Raw genomic sequence first — 22,489 nt, forward strand, 5'->3', positions numbered from 1 at the left:
GTAATTAATCTTATAAGACTAGAATATACCCAATGTGTAAGTAAATTCTTTTTCTAAAATCAAATACATGTATTTGCTATATTTTTAATTTTCTTACTTCAAAGAACTGCTAACATTACATTTCATGATAAAGTATCTTTAACTTGTACCTATCCATCAAATCTCACTGAGTTTGAAGTGAACACATTTTTTATACAACTCATCCATCACTTAAATGCTAACAATGCTTTTGCTGCAAAGAGTATGACTTAACTATTTCTCAAAAATTTAGTTCAAGATTCAAGGTTAAAACTTACATGGACACCTGAAACATGAAATATTTCCTGAATGTACGGGGAAGATATAGTAGAATATTAGCAACACTATACTTTATTAATAAAAAATATATATAAAAAAAGGATAGTAACAATGCAATCTGTCTTTATGACTGTCTTTCTGTTAAAGGGATGTGAACGTCTAAATTACATTTTTATTATTAAGATAGAGCATGCATTTTTAAGAGCCTTATTACTTCTGTTTTCAAATTTACTTCATACTTTTGGTATCCTTAGTTGAAAAGCATACCTAGGTAGGCTCGGGGTCAACAATACACCACTGGTTTCAAGTCTGGAAGAGTTCCAGTTTATTGGAGTTTTCTTATTTGGGCTATTATCTTAGTGCTATAGTACCTCTACTACAAACACACAGGAACATCTGCAGTGACTTCAATGATGCCTCTGATGTATCTGTTGCAGATTTCCCTAAGGGATTAAATGCTTATCGGACCGTTTCCAGCAGAGAGGGGGATAACCAATAACTTACTTAACTATAGATTAAATATGTGAATTAATAATAATGACACAGACAACTTCTTGTTGGGAAAATTTTGACTGTCACAGGACAAGATTTATTAGACGTAACTTAATTAGAAAGAACCAACAGAACAACTAAGATGGCGGCATAGAGATCAACTAACCCAGTACTGCAGGAGATCAATGGAAACGAAAATAGCAGCAGAGCGTTCTCTGCTCCAAAAGGAGATGTCGCTGAGTATTTCAAGTCCTAAATCAGATAGGTGAACTTTATCCCTCTTAAATAGCTCAGTTCTGTGAGCTGTGATGGCTTTGTGACGTACCACGAAGCCACTGGACTCTGTGACTGTCCTAGATAAAGAGGCATTAATCTTTTTCCTTACCCTATATGCCACTGTATGAGCAGACATATGCCTTCAGTGTAAACGGGGGACACTATTTGACCACCCTAGCATGATCCCGGGAATGCGGACCTTTGCCCAATTAATGTCTGACTGCATTATTTTTAACTGGAGGACCGGGACTGCCCCCCACATCATTGCCCCCAGGTGTAGAATCAGGATATTAAGTTAAGAGGTCCTCAGTGATCACCTCTGCTAATTGTGGCCAGCACATACCCCTGTTCCCTAACCACCTAATAGAGGCCTTATGAGAGGGGCCTCTAAGTTCTGCCTGACCACTAGAGAGGAGCAACGAATAGAGGTCCAATGGATGAAAGAGTGACTCACAATCCAGATTCTTTTCACTTGTGGGTTGACTCCTGTGAAGACAAATAGTTTAGGATTGGGAAACAAAACAAATGCATAAATTACGCAATTGAGCGGACATAACTTTTAAAGCGGTTGGAGTGCCACCAACTAGGGATGAGCGAATGTTTCGCAACATTCGAAAAATGAAACAAATTTTATCACATTCGTTTATTTGAATGTTTACATTACATTATAACATGTTTACATAACATTCTAACATTTTATTTTTTTCGAATGTTCGGTTTCGAATTTTACGATTACATTCAAAAATATTAGTTTAGAAAAATTCAAATTCATATTTGTAATAGTATTTCTAATGCTTTCTTTAAATGTAATATTCGAATTATGCAATATTCGAATTCTAAAAATTTGAATTTATATGTTTGTAATAGTATTTCTAATGCTTTCTTTAAATGCAATATTAGAATTATGCAATATTCTATATAGAAACATTCAAAATGATATATTTGTATCTATTATGTATCAATTTACTAGATTCCCTACCACATGAACTATTGAACTTCTGAATAGTATTTGTTAAATAAATAGAATGTTAAATTCGAAATTTTGAATGTGGACATTCGATCTAATTATAAACATTTGAATTCTATAGTGACATTCGAAAACTGTAAATAGCATTCGATTATAGAATTTTTAAGAATATTCGTTCTTATCAACATTCAGATTTATAATTCGAATTTCGGTAAAAACATTCGTTCTAACATTTGAATTTGGAAATTTACACATTCGCCTATCCCTACCACCAACCCATGTGTTTAATATCCTCGCTCGAGGAACCCAAAAGAGCCAAATGTGTAGCTGCCCCTATTCGAAAGGAATGTGGTGTAATTTTACTAGCATCTAGCCCAGCTTTGACTGCTGCTTGTTTTAAAACCCGACTAAATTGAAACTTTGACAGGGATCTACCATCAGAATGTATCAGAAACTGCCCTGGTACCAGAGGCCTGCTGGCCAAGTATTTGTTAACTATACCTACTGGGCAGCAAGAACTATCTGCCTTGGGCGGAATGGAGAGCCAAACACCCTTCCCTGCCTAATCATTCTTAGAACGGGGGATAAAAAACAAGAGAGAGTCAACTGATGCCCTGATATGTTCAAATTTGACCCCTGTACCTATTTTTTGTTTTGATGGAGCCACTAACTCGCTAACTCTTACTGCGACGGCAAAGGCTAACACAAAGGTGATTTTGAAAAGCAAAACCTCAAATGAGGAGTTACAAATACTATCCAGCACGTTAACTAACCGTTCAAGTCGGTCACTGGTAATAGGCTCATGGGTATCTTTTTGCTGCGGCTGAGTTCTACCCCAACCTTTAACCACTTGTCAAATGAAAAAATAATTTGTGAGGTCGGGTAAGGCTAACGACCGGTAAAAGTAAGACAATGCAACCAACCTTGATAGGATGGCTCCCTGGTGAGTGCCCAAGATGTGTAAACTCAACCAATCACATAAAGTTGCCTGAGATCCCTGAGCGGCTTTGACGCCCCTGGACAAACAAAACTGGTCCCACTCATTCCAAAGTCTCACATAAGCATGCCACTTAGATGGAGCTAAGGAGGAGCGCACCAAGGGCAGTAAAGCTATCCAGGAACGACCAGCTGTCAAACTAAATCAGGACAACGTAAACCTACTGTAGATGCTCTTGGGACTAATCATCTAAAAGTCTCCCATTCAAACCGGGACAAAGCATCTGCAGCTACATTATTTACCCCAGGAAAATGTCTTGTCTGAAATTTAATATTGAGTTCCAAGCAGCGCAACACCAAGTGTCGTAGCAGAGTCACCACCACCTCTGAAGTGGCAGATAAGTAGTTAATTGCATATACGACACTGATGTTGTCTGTCCAGAACACAACCTGTCTAAGAATTTCTTACCCCATAGTTCAACAGACAGGACTATGGGAAAAGTTCCAGGAGGGTTAAATTGCGAGTCAAGCCCAGAGCAGCCCATGTACTCGGCCAATAATCCGCACTTCATTCCCCCTGGAAATAAGCCCCATAGCCATGTGATCCCGCTGCATTGGTAAATAGATGCAACAGCCGACTAGATATTGGTCTAGTGCGCCAGACTCACACCCCATTAAACTGTTGAAGAAAAGTTTCCCAAACTAACAGGTCAGCTATTAAGTCTCCTGAGAGTGAAATTCTGCAATTGGGCTTTACTCTGCCACTAAGCAGTCTTTTTAACATACGGTTGAAGACCCTACCCATGGGAATAACTCTACAGGCGAAATTAAGCAAGCCTAGGAGGGGTTGTAACTGCTTCAGTGACATAACTTTAGTGGAAACAGCCGTTCAAACCGCTCCCAGCATGGCCTGTATCTTCTCTGATGGAAGCCTACAGATCATTGCCATGTGTCAATCTCGATGCCTAGCAAACTAGACACGATGTGGGGCCCTGTGTTTTATCTTCCACAATCGGTACCCCAAATTTGGACATGAGACTACGCATCTCATTCATTAACGGTAAACATTCCCCGGATCCAACTTTCCCTACTAGTAGGAAATCATCCAGGTAATGAGCTATGGAATTGCTGCCAGCACTACGGGCCACTGCCCAATGAAAAAAAGTGCTAAAGGCCTCAAAGAGTGCACAAGACAGGGAGCAACCCATAGGCAGACAACGATTCGCATAATACCTACCATGGAATTTACGTCCCATAAGGGGGAAAACTTATTGGTGAAGCAGCAATAAATGGAAAGCCGACTCTATATACAATTTCACTAATAGAGCACCTCTTCCCACCCTCCTAACCAGATCTAGTGTGCTTTCAAAAGATTGGTAGTGTACAGAGCTGAGTTGTGGGTCGATAGCGTCATTGACCAAGCTACCTTATGGGTATGAGAGGTGCTGAATAAAACTAAATTTACCAGTCTCTTTTTTGGGAACTACCCCCAGAGGGGAAATTACCAAATTGGGTAGGTGAGGTGAAGAAAATGGGCCAGCCATCCGACCTAAAGCCAATTCTTTATCTATTTTTTCTGACACTGCCTGCGGGTGTTCATAGGCTAAAATTAGGTTTATGTGATATTTTGAACCTTTTATATGTTTGAATATGGGAACATTAAACCCATAGGTAAAACCTTACCATAACAATCTGGCTGTTGCTTGATCGGGATAAGCCCACAACCATGGCTCAAGCGGGGGAACCTTCACTGGAGATTCTGCTTTTTGGGCCCATGATGGCATTAGTGTACCTGTTGGTTGTGGCACCTTCTTTACGTTTGGTGCAATAATTTCCTGGATAGGAACCTGCACAGAATCTACTTGTGTGCCTAAAGTTGCAAGCACTCCCCTTGTCTCACTTTTCTCCTGAAATGCCCAGCATGCACCACTTTTTTTCTGTTTCTAATGTACAGAAATGACTGGGAAGCTAAATTGGAGGGAACAGAGGTGTTTGAAACTTGGAGGTCCATACGCTGCCAAAGTTGGGTGAAGTCAAATGTTAAAATGGGATTACCTGCTATTTTACGCCTGAACTCTGTGTCATATTCCCTTCAAGTCCCGTTACTATGGTTTCTTTGGATTCAATGTATGGCATCCGTGTATTTTAATATTGCCAAATTTTGGGAGGGGTATTTTTCCCAGATAGCACGATGAGAAAACCCTAAAACACTGCAGCCATTCATCAAAAGTGTCAGGCCACTTAAATCTTTTAGGGACTGTCCCATCCACGCTTTTCTCGTGTTGTCTGTAGGCTTCTATTGACAAATCAAAAATATTGACATACATTCCCTGATGTATGTATTTAATTATTTTATATTGGGTGCAAATGGGCATTTAACGAGTATATTTTATCAGGGGTTGTGTCCCCATAAAGTGCAGCCTTTCTTTCAGAAATTGCCCTTTGACATGGTTGGAGATCCGAATGCGTGGGGGCTGCAACATTTTGAGAGGGTGGTAGGGGATACATTTTCCTGTTTCTTAGACCCGCTATTACATTCCCTTAAGATTTTTTTAATCATTCTAAACATTCTCTTTTGTCCCTTCCCTTGCAGACCTAGGGATGTGTCACTATCTGAATCTGTGTCAGTAGAAGAGGAGCCAGAAGAGTCATGTCTATCATGTGAAAAAACACTAATCTCACCGTGACTGTCCTGCGGTTGGTCCTGTGCCATAGCCCTTGCCTCTGCCGTAGGTGCCGGTGACGGGACCGCAGCTGTGATAGATGACCCTGGCTGGGCTCATGAAGTAATCGGTGTCGCCTGCTCCATTGATGTTGCCTGAACTGTGGGTCCTGCTGATGACTGTTTATCCATCAAGGTGCTCTCCGGTCCAAACACCTCCTGGAATAAATTCAACAAATCGTAAGCACTTTGCACATTGTGGGTGGGTGGATTTGTACTAGGCAACAGGGAGGGCAAAGAGATTGGCAAAACATTTACATTCAAACAGCCTGGTACTGCATTCCCACTTCCATGCATAACTGAACTCACATCTATAGTGTCACTAACACATTCCAAGCACACACACTCCTCAAACCTGATAGAGATTCCTGGTTTTGCAAAGATTGCACACTATTAGCTTGCACACCTACATTTCCAGTCATACTATGTGTAAAGGGTTAATAAATGAATCCCTAATGTTTTGTGAAGATATATTTTGAGGGATAAGGTTTTGCAAGCTTCCTTGTTTTTCTCTCGAAAATTCAAGTTGTTTCATAACTCTTTTCCCTCTATTGGCCACCCGGACCCCCTGGACTTGGGTTGTTATTTTTGTTGCTACAGGCCTGTTATGAATCCTCTGTGGACCTTGCATAGATCTGAATCTTCCCCTTATAGAAGTACTGCCCCTCTGGTTGTACATGCTTATGCCATTACCCCCGGTATCCCTGCTTCCCAGTAAACCTCCCACCTCCAAGGTGGACTCACCTTGGAGCTTGCAAGGCGCCGTGCTGCTTCCATCCTGCCCGGCTTCTTGTGGCGTAGGACCGGAAGTGATCGCCCCTCTCGTGTTTACTTCCGGTGACGTAACCGCTCTAGCTGAGTCACCCAAAGTAGGCTGCGAAGCCTGCATTAGCGGTAATGGATTGCCAATGCAGGCCTGAGCTCCACGTGGATCTTGAGGAGCTTGTGTAACTGGTAACAACCGTTGTTATGGTGCTTGCGTCGAAGCGGTAGGCCGCAAAAGCGCCGGAGGGGTCTGGGGGATAAGGGGCCCTGGCAGTGTGGCAGTCAAAGTTGTAATAATAGGCCCTGGTGTGGCGGTCGATGCGGCCTGTATGATAGGCCCCAAAGGCAAAATATGATTCAGGGAATAGGCCCAATTGGCAGTGTGGCAGTAGACGTGACCCCAGGTTCACTAGGCCTTGAATAGATAGGCCTCGGTTGGATGATAACACAAACAGCAAAGTTCAGTCCCAGCAACTCCAGCACACAACCGGCCACAAACCGGAAATGCGGAAATCCAAAAGCATCGCCCAAAGCAAGCACTAACTCCTGGGGTGCCGTAGCTGAAAGACGGGTGAACCACTTCGCAAATAGATGATAGAAGGAAAAAGTAGCAGGCACTATGCAAAGGTGCAAAGAAAGTCCATACATTTATTGAAGAATCAATATAAAAAAACAAAAATTCAAAAAATCAAAAACAGGACAAAACACTGAACAGACCATGGAGGTAGGACAAAGACAGGTGCCTGATGCGTTTCGTGCCCCCTACAGGCCCTTACTCATAGACATGATACATACAATAGATGTTGTGCTATTTATACCATAAACCAAAAACCATTAACCTTTACATAACTGGAGTGAAATAAAAACTAGACTAGCTCAACGCTATCTATATATTATTAGTTAGCCTAAAAATATGTACTAAATGGCCCATAATGCTAGATGTTATTAAATCTTGATAGCAATATTTCCCGGATGAAGAGAAATATAAATAACTATTATTTAAAAAAAAAATAAATAAATTACCTAAAGTTAATACAAATATAAACTTGGGAGGTGAAACTACTGACTATACACATAATACTAAGCATAAGAAACTAACGGCTAGATTACGAGTTGTGCGTTAGGATAAAAAAGCAGCGTTAACAAGTCCTACCGCTGCTTTTTTTACGCCCGCTGCTATTACGGGTCTTGAAGGTTTAGGGCCATCGCACACTTTTTTGGCCTTACCGCAAACCAACTTACGTAAATTTTGTAAAGTCTATTTTCAATGGGACTTCCATAGCGCCGGTATTACGAGCTTGTCCTGGGAGGCCAAAAAGTGAGCGGTACACCCTACCCCGTCAAGAGTCCTAACGCATTTAAAAGTCAGTAGTTAAGAGTTTTATGGTACAACGCCAAAACATAAAACTCATAACTAAAGTGCTAAAAAGGCCCTCCCGCATCGCAAACATTATAATAAATTTTTTAACCCCTAATCTGCCGCTCCGGAAATCGCCACAACTATAATAAACATATTAACCCCTAAACCACTGCACTTCCACCTCGCAACATTAGTTAAATATTATTAACCCCTAATCTGCCATGCCTAACATCGCCGCCACCTACCTACATTTATTAACCCCTAATCTGCCGCCCCCAACATCGCCGAAAAATCGAAAAATGTATTAACCCCTAAATCTAAGTCTAACCCTAACACCCCCTAACTTAAATATAATTTAAATACATTTAAATAAAAATTACTATAATTAACTAACGGCTAGATTTAGAGTTGGGCGGTAGCCGTGAAAACCAGCGTTAGAGGCTCCTAACGCTGGTTTTTACCGCCCTCTGGTATTTGGAGTCAGTCAGGAAAGGGTCTAACGCTCACTTTGCAGCCGCGACTTTTCCATACCGCAGATCCCCTTACGTCAATTGCGTATCCTATCTTTTCAATGGGATCTAACGCCGGTATTTAGAGTCGTGGCTGAAGTGAGCGTTAGAAATCTAACGACAAAACTCCAGCCGCAGAAAAAAAACAGTAGTTAAGAGCTTTCTGGGCTAACGCCGGTTTATAAAGCTCTTAACTACTGTGCTCTAAAGTACACTAACACCCATAAACTACCTATGTACCCCTAAACCGAGGTCCCCCCACATCGCCGCCACTCTATTAAATTTTTTAACCCCTAATCTGCCGCTTCGCCAGCTAAATTATCCCTATGTACCCCTAATCTGCTGCCCCTAATACCGCCAACCCCTATATTATATTTATTAACCCCTAATCTGCCCCCCCCCCAACATCGCTGCCACCTAATTGGAACAGCCAATAGAATGCAAGCTCAATCCTATAGGCCGATTGGATCAATCCTATTGGCTATTTGCTTCAGCCAATAGGATTTTTTCTACCTTAATTCCGATTAGCTGATAGAATCTAGGGGATGCCATCTTGGAGGCCTATTTTTTTATTTAAATGAAGGAGTAACCTAACTCTATCAGAAAACATAACGCTGTAAAAAAAAACATAAGTTGAGTTACTAAAATCAAAGGAAGGCTCAATTAAAAATAAAAATTTTAAGCCATTTTTGAATCTTGATAAGCCTAAAGGGTATAAAAAGGGAGTAAATAACAAAGCCAAACAACTGAGGACTGAAGTGGATCATGTATCAATAAAGAAATTAATGTCACACTCCATATTCATACCCAGTGGGCAACATGTTTTTAATTTTAACATCCAAAATATTTTCTTTCTCCAGAATTTTGTATCTATTGCCTCCCCTTGGGGCCACTATCTCTAGGTCTATTACCTGTATGGTTAAATCTACTATATTTGTAAAGTGTTCACTATTAAAGTGATTTGCAACCGCAGATTCTTTCACATAATTTTAACGTCCCGGGTGTGTGTTTTTTTTCCAAACCTTTTTTTACTTAATTGTAATATCGGAGAGTAATACTTAGTCGCCGTAGACATTGCGGTGGACACTTCCGCAATACACAAGCCGTTACCACGGCAACTATGGAGGATAAAAGACGGCATTTGAGGCTGGGCGGGCCCTATGCCCTGACGAAGTCACGTACAAGTGACGAAACGCGTCGGTGGGCGTGCTCTGGAACTCTAGCGTGGTGTTAGAAACTAAGTTACTGATAATCTGTTGGCTACTATTGTTGCCGCTCTAATAGCGGTTATTTTCAATATATATATATAGCGATCTAAGGGTAATCATAGGATTTGACAAAAGGGCTAACGGTGCCTATATTTTTGAGAACCTGTTCAAGTAGTGATGATAAGCACTTAGAACTGAAATGAATAATCTCTAGACTTTAGGCGCTATCAATTTGCCAAACATTACCTTATCATAGCGATAATTATCAGCAATATTACATTGAATTCTAGCATTATACATATATATATTCTAAAAACTAGGAAACATTAGTTTAATCCCGACAGATATATTGAGACTGTATGAATGTTGAGATATTGATTGATAGGGATCAGCTAGAAATCGGCTGACTGAGTTATATCTCAGCAGTACGCAGGTAGGAGGACGCCTTTGAGCGCATAGCCTGTGTGAAAACTGTATGACTTGAACTTGAAATTCACTCAATATCGATTAACTTCACCACAATAGTATTTTCTAGAGCACGTAGCCCTTAAATTTTACCTTTACCTTTTGATTTTGGTTTGGTTTTATTATGTTACAGTTGGGTCACTTGGAATGACAATATATAGAAACAATTGATGAATGTTTGTTTCTAAACAGTGATCCGATTTAAGTAAATTGTCTGTCTTTGTATATATGTTAAATCAAGTGTTAAATTTAACTGACCTTATCCAATTTAATAGTGCCTAATTCAGCACTTAGCTTAAATGCTACAAATCCTTTGAATTTTTCCCTAACCAACCCTATTACATAGTGATTTAATTCACAACCTTTGAATTTGGGAACTTAAAGGTAAAAAAGAATAGATAGCTATGGCGGGCTATCTATCTTCTAATATTGACTTTAAAAAATGGAAGCAGGAGGCCGAAAGGCTCTTTACATTAAATGTAGTCAATGTATGTCCAAAAGCTACAAATATAGAAGAAGCCTTCAAAAGTATAGCCAAAATTATGAAAAAACAAGTTAAGACCTTTTGGGAGATTTTTAGTCTAGAAAACTATGTAAAAAACAAACTCATTCCTAGGGGTCTGAGGATACAATTAGCACCTTCTTTTCACATCCCAGATGAGAACTTTGTCTTAAGGTGGCAGGAAATTCTGACACAGTGCTCATTAGATCTGATGAAACTTACATTAGAATATGAAAGGAGTCAGTATGAGCAACTAACAAAATTAGTTGAAGAGGCAAGAATACAAACTAATAAATTCACCTCAGACAAAGATTTTGAGGCTTTAGATCAAAAACTAAAATTCCATATTGATAAACTAAAAGAAGAACTTAGTGAAACAAAAAATAGAAAACTACAGAGAGACTGGTCAGACCATCAAAAAGGCAATATTTATAAAGTTAATTACAAATGTAGAAATGTGAGACAGACACAAGAAAATAAAGGTAAAAATACCACAGCAGAAAGTTCTTCTGCAGAGTCAGAATTGTCAGAAGAAGAATCAACACCAATAACCACAACTACAGCTATAACACCTATGACGGAACCATCCATTACTAGGATTTTTTCAGAGAAGGATCTGTTCCCACCAAAAACAAGTATAAAAACAAGACAACAAAACAAGAGAAAACCAAACAAACAAAAATGAAAGATAATCAATTACAAGTCATCAATTTGGCAGGAATTACTCTAAGACATGAACACCACAGTTTATTATCCAAGGGGCTTTCCTTTATCCCTACCCCCAAATATGACACCTTCAATTGGGTTAAAGACACACATCTTTTTGCCAGAAAGCTGGCACTACACAAATATCACAAGGAGGCAAATAAAGCATGCCTTATGGATATGGGAGTGGATGAAGAGGATCTAGAAATTGTTACTTTAATGAAAACATTACTAGATGAAAATGATGACACTGATGCTACACAAACAAATAGCATTGTGAAACTTAAGAGTACCTTCATGTCCACAATCTCCAAATATCCAACGATAGACAAATTTGTAACACTGGTAACTACAGAACTTGAAGCCCTTAATTGTAAAAGTAAAACTAAAAAGAATCTTAGTTTTAAAGAAAGAGAAGCATTGGCAGAATTAACCAACAACACTGATATAACAATTAAGAATGCCAATAAGGGCGATAATTTGGTTATCATGTCAAACCCCCAGTACAAAAAGATGTGTCTTGATATTCTAACAAATAAAGATAATTATCAAATTTTATCTAAAGACCCGACATTAACATACATAAAAGAACTGAAATCTATATTAGATAAAGGGTATGGTGAAAGAATCATTACAAAATCTTTTTACAGCCTGCCAAAAGTTCACAAAAACTTACTGTCACCCCCAGGAAGACCAATAGTATCTGGGAATGGTTGTTTGACTGAAAAAGTGAGTACTTTTGTAGACAAGAAATTAAGAGAATATGTACACACACTGACATCATATGTCCAAGACACTAAGGAAGTTCTAAAATGCTTGGAAAATGTCTATGTGAGTGAGAATACACTACTAGCAAGCATTGACGTCGAGAGTCTATATTCAAATATATCACACTCTCTAGGGAAACAGGCTGTACAATTCTTCTTAAAAATGACAAACCCAAAAGGCAGTAAGGCTGATGATTTTGTAATTGAACTACTTGATTTTGTGTTACAACACAACTACTTTCTTTTTGATAATAAAGTGTATTTGCAGAAAAGGGGCACAGCAATGGGCACATGCTGTGCCCCCACTTATGCAAATTTGTTTTTGGGTTGGATAGAACATACATATATCCTAAATGAAGAAATGAACCCTTTTATGAAATATATGGATCTATTTATTCGCTACATCGATGATGTGCTTATATTATGGACAGGTTCCAAAGAGAACTTTAATGACTTTATGTTATGGCTAAATGACAATACTCACGGTATGCACTATACCTCAACGATTGAAGAAACAAGTATTTCCTTTCTAGACTTGGAAATTCGAAAAGAGTGCGATGGATCCCTAAGTACAAAATTATTTAGGAAAGAGACAGCTACTAATAATCTCCTAAACTGGAAAAGCTACCATCCTAAAAGCCAAAGGATGGGCATCCCATTTGGCCAATACCTGAGGGCTAGGCGCAATTGCAGCTCATTAGAAGATTTTGAATTGGAAGCTCAAGAACTAAGAAAAAGGTTCAAAGAAAGGGGATACCCTAATAGATGCCTTAAAAAAGCTTACCAACGAGCTAAGGCACTAGAGAGAGCACCCCTACTACAGGAAAAAATTGATACTGACAGAAATAAAGACAGTCAGCAAATTAGAATTATAGGCACATTCGATGAAAAACACAGCAGTATCCAACACATATTTAAAAAACACTGGCACGTCTTACAGGAGGACCCTGAATTGTCTGAAGTTATCGCAGATAGACCTAAGATAACTAATAGGAGATCACGTAATTTGAAAGACACCTTGACTAGGAGTCACTTTGTACAAAATCCTCAGAAAACATGGCTTCAAGAAACTAAAGGGTTCTTTAAATGTGGCCGCTGCCAAGCGTGCAAAAATATGTCCCCAATGAAACAATTTGTTCATCCAAAAACAGGGAAAAACTACCCTATAAATGAATTTATGAATTGTAGAACCAAGAGAGTTGTATACGTAGCCATGTGCAAATGTCCCCTAATTTATGTAGGTGAAACCTCAAGGGAACTAAGAACAAGAGTCCTTGAACATATAGGGGACATAAAATGGGACAGGAATGTACCAGTAGCTAAGCATATGAACACAGTTCATCAACAAGAGAAATATCAGATACATTTCTTTGCCATAGAACAACTAAAGCCTAAGGGCAGAAGGGGTGACATTAACAAACTTCTGCTTCAAAAAGAATGCAGCTGAATACATTAATTAAAATCTGCATCACCAAAGGGTTTAAATGAGGCAATCTCTTATAAGAGCTTTCTCTAGAGATTATATTCTAATTTAAGATCTAATTTAAGATCTATATCTAAGTCTATATATCTGTAATAAATTATGAAGTATGGGACGTAGCTATTAAATATGACTATAAATACAGTTGAAAATTACACACATATCCCCTTAGGGAGCAACTTAATCGGGATTTGGCTCCTTTAACGAGATAAGCATAGGATGGAAGTGTAAACTTTACAGAAATGTGTTATAATAAAATCACACATAAAGCTAATTCAGTCCTATAGATATTCATTCTTTTAGACTCAATAGATATATACTTAATTGTCAGTTTGGCACTAGAGAAATATAAGCTTTTTAGAATGACTATATATATATATATATATATATATATATATATACTCATGCTTAATAAATATCTAACCCTTAGCCACTATGGAGTCCCTATGTCCGATAAAAATTGTTTAGCATAAACTGCTGTAATATTTTCTTAGATAGATTGCACAGACTGCTGTCAAAAAACTAACAATACATATGTAATTATATATGTGTCTGTAAAAAGTATTTAGTTAGTAGGAGGACAGCTTCCTATCACTGCATAAATGCTCTATATAACAATCTGAGATTAATGACATGGAATGTACCTACACCCGATATATCACACATTACTTAATTGTAATATCGGAGAGTAACACTTAGTCGCCGTAGACATTGCGGTGGACACTTCCGCAATACACAAGCCGTTACCACGGCAACTATGGAGGATAAAAGACGGCATTTGAGGCTGGGCGGGCCCTATGCCCTGACAAAGTCACGTACAAGTGACGAAACGCATCGGTGGGCGTGCTCTGGAACTCTAGCGTGGTGTTAGAAACTAAGTTACTGATAATCTGTTGGCTACTATTGTTGCCGCTCTAATAGCGGTTATTTTCAATATATATATAGCGATCTAAGGGTAATCATAGGATTTGACAAAAGGGCTAACGGTGCCTATATTTTTGAGAACCTGTTCAAGTAGTGATGATAAGCACTTAGAACTGAAATGAATAATCTCTAGACTTTAGGCACTATCAATTTGCCAAACATTACCTTATCATAGTGATAATTATCAGCAATATTACATTGAATTCTAGCATTATACATATATATATTCTAAAAACTAGGAAACATTAGTTTAATCCCGACAGATATATTGAGACTGTATGAATGTTGAGATATTGATTGATAGGGATCAGCTAGAAATCGGCTGACTGAGTTAAATCTCAGCAGTACGCAGGTAGGAGGACGCCTTTGAGCGCATAGCCTGTGTGAAAACTGTATGACTTGAACTTGAAATCCACTCAATATCGATTAACTTCACCACAATAGTATTTTCTAGAGCACGTAGCCCTTATATTTTACCTTTACCTTTTGGTTTTGGTTTGGTTTTATTATGTTACAGTTGGGTCACTTGGAATGACAATATATAGAAACAATTGATGAATGTTTGTTTCTAAACAGTGATCCGATTTAAGTAAATTGTCTGTCTTTGTACATATGTTAAATAAAGTGTTAAATTTTAACTGACCTTATCCAATTTAATAGTGCCTAATTCAGCACTTAGCTTAAATGCTACAAATCCTTTGAATTTTTCCCTAACCAACCCTTTTTCTAACCTACCTAGAGGTATGACCCACATATTGGCAGTGGCAAATATTGCAGGTAAGTAAACAACAAATACACTGCCACAGTTGGCATAGCAGTTGATATTATAGCTTTGTTTGGTACTGCTGCTAACAAATGTATTGCCAATACCTATATGTGCACACATTTGACAATTTCTACTCATGCATTTAAAGTTCCCCTGTTTATTAAGCCAAGTTATTCCTGATGTCCTAGCTCTTGTGATGGCACTTGGAGAGAGAGTTTTTGATTTTTTTTTTTAAATTGATTCTTTAATAAATGTATGGACTTTTTTGCACCTTTGCGTAGTGCCTGCTCGGTTGGATGATATTAAGGGCTGGGGGCTGCATATGGTGATATTGGGCCTGCTTAACAGAGGGACCCTGAAAACTGTAAAATGGAGCCTGTCCTGGGGCAAGAGGTGTGGACACAGTAGCAGCCATAACAGCCGCAATAGAAGAGAGGAAATTGGACAATGATGACATAGCAGATCGTGGTACTCCCTCAGATAATGAAGTTATAATGGAGGATTGACTACCCTAACAGCCTGCTCTAACTCCTGATTTTGCTGAGACTCTGGCACTATCTCTAGATTACCAATATCTTGCTCAACATCAGCTGAAAGTATTTGTGCAGATATGACATTCTGATGCTGTGTTGGAGGGATGATGTCTATATCATCCATGTTATGTGCATGGTTACTTATCTGCTTTTTTGATTTTGCAGTTCCAGATGAATCATGTTCATCCTGATAATGTCTGGGTGGAAGAACAGAACGCCTTGAATGCTGCATAATGGAATTTCAAGCACAGAGAACAGGATCTGATGGAGAAGAGAAAGTTGCTTGGATGACTTCAGCCTTTAACAGGTAAGTAGGGGCCTTCCCTACTCTGCAACAATGTTGCACCACTATACCAGCCCTCTTCTCCTATCCCACTATCCTACAGATTTAACCCTTAGCACGCTCCAGGCCCATGCTGGGCCCTACACTAACTTTCCACCAAATTTTGGAAGTTTCTTCTTTGATTCAGTGCAAACTGATTTTACTCACATTATTTTATATTGACTATTTCACTGTTTGTGATTACTTTAATTTTTCATTGTCATCATTAATACATTTGTTAAACAAAACGGGTCCTATAACTCACCCCTGAGGAGCACTACTAGTAACTTCTCCCACTACTTAATGTATTTAATTTATTAAGACACTCAATGTTTCCCTACAAAGTATGGTTAAACAATCAAATTAACTATTCCTTAAAAAAACTACAATTTATCTAGTTTCTAGATAAACATTTGACTACCAAATGTGTTATCTAGACAAGTTTCCAGACACATACAGTCCCTTGGCAAAGTATTACAAATAATACATATATTATCCCAAACAATATTTGTATTGCAAACTCATCAGAGTATATTTTAAAACCAAAATGAGGTATTTCTGAGTAGATATTTAAAAGAAAAAGAAGTATGCTGCTTGCACAAATATTCAACCCCCCCTCATATGAATATTTAGCAGAGCTACTTAATCACTTTTATACTTTTGTGGTATCTAACAATTGTGCACACTGACTTGGAGTAATTTGTGTCTATTCTTGGCAGAATTGCTCCAGGTGTTTCATGTTGTTTGGGTGGAGCTTGTGGAATGCAATTTTCAAATTTTATTTTTCTTTCATGTAATTGGCAAGAGTCCATGAGCTAGTGACATATGGGATATACAATCCTACCAGGAGGGGCAAAGTTTGCCTATAAATACACCCCTCACCACACCCACAATTGTTTTACAAACTTTGCCTCCTATGGAGGTGGTGAAGTAAGTTTGTGCTAAGATTTCTACATTGATATGCGCTTCTTAGCATTGTTGAAGCCCAAGTCCTCTCAGAGTACAGCGAATGTCAGAGGGACGTGAAGGGAGTATCACTTATGAATACAATGATTTCCCTAACGGGGGTCTATTTCATAGGTTCTCTGTTATCGGTCGTAGAGATTCATCTCCTACCTCCCTTTTCAGATCGACGATATACTCTCAATTTACCATTACCTCTACTGATAACTGTTTCAGTACTGGTTTGGCTATCTGCTATATGTGGATGGGTGTCTTTTGGTAAGTATGTTTTTCATTATTTAAGACACCTCAGCTATGGTTTGGCACTTTATGCATTTATATAAAGTTCTAAATATATGTATTGTACTTATATTTGCCATAAGTCAGGTTCATGTATTTCCTTCTGCAGACTGTCAGTTTCATATTTGGGGAAAATAAAAAAATTTTAAGAAATTTATTTCTTACCTGGGGTTTAGTCTTTTTTTCAATTGACTACTTCTTGCAAATTGCGGGCAGAATTAGGCCCGTGGGTGCGTCAAATGCTAGACTTTATTGCGTCATTCTTGGTGTGAGAATTTTTTTTGGCGTGAAGAATACGTCTGACGCAACTTCGTCATTTCCGGCGTCATAGTCGACGCCGGAGCCTTACACACGGTTGCGTTATTAGTGACGCGAGTATGTCATTTCCGGTTATTATTGCTGCCAAAAAAGTTTCAGTTACGTTGTGCATCATACATGGCGCCAAACTTTTTCATTATTTTAATACCCCATTGATGTTTGCCTCTTGCCTTTTTGCTCTAACAGAGGGCTATGCTTTTTGCATTTTTTCCCATATAAGGAAATTGATCATTTTGCTTTATATGTTGTTTTTTCATTTACATTTTGCAAGATGTCTCAATCTGATTCTGCCTCAGAAGTTTCTGCTGGAACATTGCTGCCTGACATCGGGTCTACCAAAGCTAAGAGCATTTGTTGTAAGATTGTGGAAATTATTTCACCAAATGTCATTTGTAATAGTTATGATAAACTTTTACATGCAGATAGTGTGTCCATCAGTAATAGTACATTGCCAGTTGCAGTTCCTTCAACTTCTAATGTACATGATATACCTATGAATTTTAAAGAATTTGTTTCTGATTCTATCCAGAAGGCTTTGTCTGCATTTCCACCTTCTAATAAACATAAATGTTTTTTTAAAACTTCTCATTCAGTTGATGAAATTTCAAATGACCAACAACACAATAATTTATCCTCCTCTGATGAGGATCTATCTGATACAGAAGATCCTTCCTCAGACATTGACACTGACAAATCTACTTATTTATTTAAAATAGAGTATATGCGTTCTTTATTAAAAGAAGTGTTAATTACTTTGGATATTGAGGTAACCAGTCCTCTTGACATTCAGTCTAATAAATGTTTAAATGCTGTTTTTAAACCTCCTGTGGTTTCTCCGGGGTTTTTTCCTATTCCTGAGGCTATTTCTGATATGATTTCTAAGGAATGGAATAAGCCAGGTACTTCTTTTATTCCTTCTTCAAGGTTTAAAAAATTGTATCCATTACAAGCAAATTCTATAGAGTTTTGGGGAAAAATCCCCAAAGTTGATGGGGCTATTTCTACTCTTGCTAAACATACCACTATTCCTATGGTTGATAGTACTTCCTTTAAGGATCCTTTAGATAGGAAGCTTGAATCTTATCTAAGGAAGGCCTATTTATATTCAGGTCACCTTCTCAGACCTGCAATTTCTTTGGCTGATGTTGTGGCTGCATCAACTTTCTGGTTGGAGAATTTAGTGCAACAAGAATTGGATTCTGACATATCTAGTATTATTCGCTTACTGCAATATGCTAATCATTTTATTTGTGATGCCATTTTTGAGATTATCAAAATTTATGTTAGATCCATGTCTTTAGCTATATTAGCTAGAAGAGCTTTGTGGCTTAAATCTTGGAATGCTGATATGAAATCTAAATCTATATTACTATCTCTTTCTTTCCAAGGTAATAATTTATTTGGTTCTCAGTCGGATTTTATTATTTCAACTGTCACTGGGGGAAAGGGAATTTTTCTACCTCAGGATAAAAAAACCTAAGGGTAAATCTAAGGCTTCTAACCGTTTTCGTTCCTTTCTTCAAAATAAGGAACAAAAACCTCAATCCTTCCCCCAAGGAATCTGTTTCCAATTGGAAGCCTTCCTCAAATTGGAATAAATCCAAGCCATTTAAGAAACCAAAGTCAGCCCCTAAGTCCACATGAAGGTGCGGCCCTCATTCCAGCTCAGCTGGTAGGGGACAGATTAAGGTTTTTCAAGGATATTTGGATAAATTCTGTCCAAAATCAATGGATTCAGAGCATTGTCTCTCAATGGTATCGAATAGGATTCAGAGTAAGACCTCCTGTGAGAAGATTTTTTCTCTCACGTATCCCAGCAAATCCAGTAAAAGCTCAGGCTTTCCTGAAGTGTGTTTCAGACCTGGAGTCTTCAGGGGTAATCATGCCAGTTCCTTTTCAGGAACAAGGTTTGGGGTTTTATTCAAATTTATTCATTGTCCCAAAAAAGGAAAATTTATTCAGACCAGTTCTGGATCTGAAAATTTTGAATCGTTATGTAAGAGTACCAACTTTCAAGATGGTGACTATAAGGACTATTCTGCCTTTTGTTCAGCAAGGACATTATATGTCCACAATAGACTTGCAGGTTGCATACCTTCATATTCCGAATGATCTAGAACATTATCAGTTCCTGAGATTCTCTTTTCTAGACAAGCATTACCAATTTGTTGCTCTTCCATTTGGCCTAACAACAACTCCAAGAATATTTTCAAAGGTTCTAGGTGCCCTACTCTCTGTAATCAGAGAACAGGGTATTGCAGTGTTTCCTTATTTGGACAATATCTTGGTACTAGCTCAGTCTTTACGTTCTGCAGAATATCACACAAATCAACTAGTGTTGTTTCTTTGGAAACATGGTTGGAGGATCAATTTACCAAAAAGTTTCTTGATTCCTCAGACAAGGGTCACCTTTTTAGGCTTCCAGATAGATTCAGTGTCCATGACTCTGTCTCTAACAGACAAGAGACGTTTAAAATTGGTTGCAGCCTGCCGGCACCTTCAGTCTCAGTCATTCCCTTCAGTGGCTATGTGCATGGAAGTTTTAGGTCTCATGACTGCAGCATCGGATGCGTTCCCCTTTGCTCATTTTCACATGAGACCTCTACAGCTTTGTATGCTGAACCAATGGTGCAGGGTATACAAAGATATCACAATTAATATCCTTAAATCCCAATGTCCGACACTCTGACGTGGTGGATAGATCACCATCATTTAGTTCAAGGGGCTTCTTTTTTTTGACCAACCTGGAATGAGATCACAACAGATGCAAGTCTTTCAGGTTGAGGAGTTGTTTGGGGATCTCTGACAGCACAAGGGGTTTGGAAATCTCAAGAGGCAAGATTACCAATAGATATTTTAGAACTCCGTGCAATTCTCAGAGCTCTTCGGTTTTGGCCTCTGTTAAAGAGAGAACCGTTCATTTGTTTTCAGACAGACAATATCACAAGAGTGGCATATGTCAATCATCAGGGTGGGAAAGAAGAAAAAATGGGGTTTATTTAGCAGCGCTAAAAAAAGCTAGGAAATGATGATACCAATCTAATTTATGTTTTATACAATCTATTTTATTTAAAAATTCTTATAACACATAAAAACAACAGCAAATGCTTTTCCTAATTAATAAAGGGACGTCTCCCTTATACAACACTTATAAAAACAGACTAGAACCATATAATCCTAGAATTTCAGGTATAAAGGAATTTATTCTATAGATAACATATGGCAAGCAACAAATTTCTAAGATAAATGGTGAATTAAATATTTAAAAGGCACAAATGTATCAATCCTAATAGCTTTACAGTTCTTCAGTAACTGTAAAGCTATTAGGATTGATACATTTGTGCCTTTTAAATATTTAATTCACCATTTATCTTAGAAATTTGTTGCTTGCCATATGTTATCTATAGAATTAATTCCTTTATACCTGAAATTCTAGGATTATATGGTTCTAGTCTGTTTTTATAAGTGTTGTATAAGGGAGACGTCCCTTTATTAATTAGGAAAAGCATTTGCTGTTGTTTTTATGTGTTATAAGAATTTTTAAATAAAATAGATTGTATAAAACATAAATTAGATTGGTATCATCATTTCCTAGCTTTTTTTAGCGCTGCTAAATAAACCCCATTTTTTCTTCTTATCCACCATTTAGTTCTCTTTGAGGGAAGAACTTTTTTAGCAGCAGGAATCCACCTTTAGGCGCTCCTATCACACTACACATAATCATCAGGGTGGGACTCACAGTCCCCAAGTGGATTCGCTGACACTTCCTTGGTGTTATCATCCTGCTTACATTTTCCCGCCTCTAGTTCTCCTTCCAAGAGTGATCTCCAAAATCATCATGGAACAATCGTTTGTGTTGCTGGTGGCTCCAGCATGGCCACACAGGTTTTGGTATGTGGATCTGGTTCGGATGTCCAGTTGCCAGCCTTGGCCACTTCCATTAAGGCCAGACCTACTGTCTCAAGGTCCGTTTTTCCATCAGGATCTCAAATCATTAAATTTGAAGGTATGGAAATTGAACGCTTAGTACTAAGTCATAGAGGTTTCTCTGACTCAGTGACAAGCTCGTAAATCTGTCTCTAGAAAGATTTATTATAGAGTTTGGAAGACTTACATTTCATGGTGTTCTTCTCATAAATTCTCTTGGCATTCTTTGAGAATTCCTAGAATTTTACAGTTTCTTCAGGACAGTTTGGATAAGGGTTTGTCTGCAAGTTCCTTGAAAGGACAAATATCTGCTCTGTTTTATTTCACAGAAAGATTGCTATACTTCCTGATATTCACTGTTTTGTACAGGCTTTAGTTCGTATTAAGCCTGTCATTAAATCAATTTGTCTTCCTTGGAGTCTTAATTTGGTTTTGAAGGCTTAACAGGCTCCTCCATTTGAGCCTATGCATTCTTTGGACATTAAACTACTTTCTTGGAAAGTGTTGTTCCTTTTGGCTATCCCTTCTGCTAGAAGAGTTTCTGAGCTATCTGCTCTTTCTTGTGAGTCTCCTTTTCTGATCTTTCATAAGGATAAGGCAGTTTTACGGACTTATTTTCAATTTTTACCTAAGGTTGTGAATTCTAACAACATTAGTAGAGAAATTGTTGTCCCTTCTTTGTGTCCTAATCCTAAGAATTCTTTGGAAAGATCCTTACATTCTTTGGATGTGGTAAGAGCTTTGAAATATTATGTGGAAGCTACTAAAGATTTCAGGAAGACTTCCAGTCTATTTGTTTTATTTTCTGGTCTTAGGAAAGGTCAGAAGGCTTCTGCTATTTCCTTGGCTTCTTGGTTGAAACGTTTGATTCATCAAGCTTATTTGGAGTTGGGTCAGGCCCCGCCTCAGAGGATTACAGCTCATTCTACTAGATCAGTCTCCACTTCGTTGGCCTTTAAGAATGAAGCTTCAGTTGATCAGATTTGCAAAGCGGCAATTTGGTCCT

The 22,489-nt window shown here is 38.2% G+C and overlaps 1 long non-coding RNA gene across 1 annotated transcript in view; it reads right to left on the reverse strand.

The window, feature by feature from the left end:
• Positions 1–987: 987 nt before the first annotated feature.
• The window catches only part of LOC128648197 (uncharacterized), a 136,589-nt gene continuing 115,087 nt past the window's right edge, over positions 988–22,489 (reverse strand). The window contains exons 2-3 of the long non-coding RNA XR_008400533.1: positions 5,651–5,849; positions 988–1,551 (exon numbers count right to left, since the gene is read on the reverse strand). This is a non-coding gene — a long non-coding RNA (uncharacterized LOC128648197). The remainder of the gene's footprint in view (positions 1,552–5,650; positions 5,850–22,489) is intronic.

This window comes from Bombina bombina, chromosome 2 (assembly GCF_027579735.1).
Source record: "Bombina bombina isolate aBomBom1 chromosome 2, aBomBom1.pri, whole genome shotgun sequence".
Lineage (NCBI taxonomy): Eukaryota > Metazoa > Chordata > Amphibia > Anura > Bombinatoridae > Bombina > Bombina bombina.